This window comes from Austrofundulus limnaeus, unplaced genomic scaffold, assembly GCF_001266775.1.
Source record: "Austrofundulus limnaeus strain Quisiro unplaced genomic scaffold, Austrofundulus_limnaeus-1.0 Scaffold53, whole genome shotgun sequence".
NCBI lineage: Eukaryota > Metazoa > Chordata > Actinopteri > Cyprinodontiformes > Rivulidae > Austrofundulus > Austrofundulus limnaeus.
The window spans coordinates 685,586-689,808 of record NW_013952455.1 but is presented as its reverse complement, the minus strand read 5'-3'; positions in this window follow the sequence as shown (position 1 = coordinate 689,808).

Here is a 4,223-nt window from a genome sequence, read left to right as displayed (position 1 = left end):
ATTTTGTACTTTACACACCTTTTTGGTGACACACATGGTCGATGTCATTGTGTCCGCAGGGCAGTGTAATAGATTTCCTCAAGAAGTTTAAACAATAAAATAAAATTTAAAAAAATCTTCAATAATTTGATTGACTGGACTAAACCTTATTTTGTTATTTTGCCCTCAAAAGACTACAATTCCATAAAAACCATTTACAAGAAGTGACATAAATTGTTTTTGAGGGAGTTCAACTGTGGACAACAAGATAAGCTTCATCTGTCACTCTCTGGTTACTTTTTTAATCTTAAATATATTAAACCTGTATGAGTCAACCTTAAAGTTCCACCCTGTTAAGATAAAATGTGGGAAATGTTTATTCAGTAGAATTTTAAAAACAACATATTAGATTTAGTCATTAAAGTTTTACTATTCTGTTGAAGGTTAGCTATCTAAATGTTGACCACATAAAGAGCTACAGCTAGATTAGCTTAAAAAAAAAGTTCCACCCTGCCGGGTTTATGAACCAAACAGTGTATATATATATACAGTATATTCACTGTTGGAGGTTACTGTCATTTTGGTGAGGTTTGCATTCAGCCTCCTAAATAATTAGGGTTTTGCCTGAAGCGTTTAGGTTTATTTAAACTTAGCGATGCTTCTTGTAGATTCAGCTCAGCGGTTCTGCTCGAACGTTCAGCCTGCTTGCTCAAGTACCTGTTACACTTATCTTACCTTGACTCTTGTCTCCTTCAAAGACATGCTAAAGAAAAATAAGACAACTTCCAATTATCTATAAATACATTGCTGAATTCACCTCTGGAAATGATATTAATCTCCACGTTGTTCTTTCTCACCATTGTTGCCAAAAAAGAAAAGTTGGAGTATAGTACCAGCAGCTTAAAATGACCATATTTTGAGGGAAAAAAACTTGAAAGTGATTCAGATATATCTCCTGGAATGGCACATTATTATACTGTAGACCAGGGATGGGCAACTTAAATGATGGAAGGGGCCACTTTTTTGACACTACCTGAGGGCCACATAGTGCTGCACATACCCAAATTGACACTGATAAAGTTTTCAAAGTTATTTTAGAGCCATTTTTCCTTTGTTTTAATTGTATTGCTCTATGTACTGATTCCAAAATAGTTTAGTTTTTCTTAAGGATTTAGAGGTCATCAAAGGTTGAAAATTAGGAAGCAAGTCCTGCATTACTTGCACAACACCATAAAGACGGAGCCCCGTAGACAGAGTGCGTCACAATTTCTCAACAATTTTTCAAACCCATGCAGAAAACAAACTAGATAAAAAATTTAAATAGATTTTAAGATTATATTGGGGGCGCTGTGTCAAGCATTAAAAAGAGTGACTGAAGCTCACCTGTGGCCTCATGTATAAACGGTGCGTATGCATAAAAAAGTTGTGTGCACCAAGTTCTATAAAACCAACGCTGTGTGAAAGTCTGCGTAAATATACGTACAATTTTCACCTGCAGTGAGAATGTGCGGCAGCCACACAAAGTTTTTCAGTCGACAGTTTTAACTCACAAAGTCACAAATCTGACCTGAATCCACAGAAATATGACTCTGTTGTATTTTCTGGATGTAAGGAGTGTCTGAACACGGTATTAGATTAATTTTTTTAGTTTGAGTTTTTATTGTTTAAACTCGAACGATCATGAAACTGAGCCCCGGGACTGAAAATCATTTAACTTCAGACAAGTAAATAGATCAGCCTAAAAATGATCAAAACAACCTCAGTCCAGTCTGTAAACTGTTTATATTGTTGTCATGTAGTTGAAAGCACACGCAGAGCGCAGGCCTACGYGGCGCACACACAGCTGAGGAGAATAAAATGTGTGAATTGTCTAAGAAACATTTTAATTCTCACTAAAAAAAACTTTTCAACTCGGCAGATTAATTCAGAACAGTTCAGCTGTGATGATTTCTCAGCTCCACAAGATGCAGACAATAGATTTGTTGCTGCGTAAAGTTGTGTGTAATTTATGGATCAATGTCAGCTGTTCTGCAGGATGATATCACCACAAGAAGAATTGAGGACAGCGTGTATTTTCATTTATTTTTTTGTCACACAGAACAAATTACAATCGGGTATTTAACTGTAGTTCTGAGCCGAACCATGCAGCTGAATGAGAGACTTCATGATTCTAAAATATAAATCACACCACGGCAGAAACGCTGTGACTCGTTTCTTCACATCAACTATTTAATAAATATTTTTCTAAGTTCTACCAAACTCATAAGTTCCTCTGTGTTTACAGTCATTTATTTAAGACGTGTAAAGGTGGAAATGTCTCTCAGCCTCATGTGCCGCTGAAGACAGCAGCTTCACACACGTGCGTACACACCAACACACACACACACACCTTTGCATGTGGCAAACACATTTTTACACCCCACTACTTAGACAGTTTTCTCACTCATTTTCCATTTAATGTATATTTTTTCCTGCACCTAAAATCATTTCAGATCCCACAGAGAGGAATCTCTCACACTGGACTCATTTACATCTATTTTACAGATTCAAATGGAGGCTTGTCAGGGGAGGTGTCTCAGGCGCGCTCAGTTCAACGTTCATTGGGATGTGTAAAGGAAAGCTGTGCAGAAACTTGCGTGCGCACAGTTTTATGCATCTGAATTTTTTTGGTGCGGTGCACTTTTCTAAATTTGTCTGAATGTCAATTTTTAGTGTGAAAGCTGCACACTCCTTTATGCATGAGGCCCCTGGAAACACAGATGCATTAGCCTGGCCCTTGCCTTCCTATGCAGCTCCACTCTATTCTAGTTTCCCTTCACTGCTCCGTCTGGGATTCTCCCATAGACAAGGATTTCTTCAGGAGAATTTTCATCCGGCCAATCAGAGAACAGAAGGCGGAGTTTTGAACGATGTTGATTTTCTGCACAGTGTCTGCTAGTTAGTTTAGCATACGGCAGTGGAGGAAGTGAATGAAGCCAGTCTGTGTTGATAAGACTTCCAAATTAAATTAAATTTGTCTGACAAAGCAGCAGCTCTCATTTACAGTCGTTTCGTTCAGCTCGGTACTTCTGTCATCTCAGTAGGGTTGTTTACAGCGCACACAATTTCCAATTAGCTTCTTAGCTTAGCCTCCTTCACAGTGGAGCTGGCACACATATGTCGCAGCCAACCAATCCAATCATTTTAAACTTCAACAGAGGCCACGCCTCCAGCAAGAATCGCTTCTTTACAGCCAAGAGTCCAGACCCTCGTATGAAGCAAAGTGAAGGACAATGTTAAGTGAACATCTAGTGCAATAACATTTTTTATGCTCAAATGCATATATACCAGTTGTACTCTTGTTTAATAAATATGAAAATAAAACGTTTGAAGTAAACAAACAAAAAACACTTGCTTTATTTATCTGAAGTTCATAAAGAGGACATAAGATGCCTTGAGTGCTGACTCCTGCTGGTTGAGGTTCTGGTAAAGAATCTCTGTTGTTTTGACTTCAATAACCCTCTCATATTTAGCTTTGTGCAATGTGTTGTAGTGGTGGTGTTCTCTAAGCAGACTAAAAACAGGTTTGCCCCAGAAATTCTGTGAACAGATAGCCTACATCCCATTTTATCTGAAACATAATTTTATTTGTTCAGTTTTCTTTTTTCTATTCTATGGCTAAAACATTTCTTCCTCACTGGTAGAAAAGATGTGTGTGTGGTGGTGTTGGCATTGGAGGTGCCACCTAGTGGCAAACTTTGTCATTACAATCAATTCATTGCCACTAAGAGACTTTTACATAGTTTTGCAATAAAAGAAACAGAAATTTAAGAGATGCATTGAGGAGTGTTTTTTTATTTTCCTTGTGGGGGTGGGGGGTGCTCTTTGGGGGCCTGAACGGAACCTGCGCCCCTGGTGTGGCCATAGACCGCCAGTTGCTCATTCCTGCTGTGGACTGTGTCAATAACTTAATTTTTATTGTTTGAAAAATAAAATAAAGTTGTACAAAAAAAGGTGCCTCCATTGTTTTTTTATTTTTTATTTTTCCTTTCATTGAGGCAGTTTATTATGGGACTACTGGAATTATTTAACCATACAGTATTTTACAAATACATTAACCAGGTACATCTGACAATGCTGCTTCCCAAAGACAGTGTGACTTTCCACTCTTCCACTCTTTAAACCAAAACGGTTTTTACTCTTGTCATTCTTTATTAAAATATTTTACTTTTACTTAGTTATTTCATTTAGGTACTTTATATACC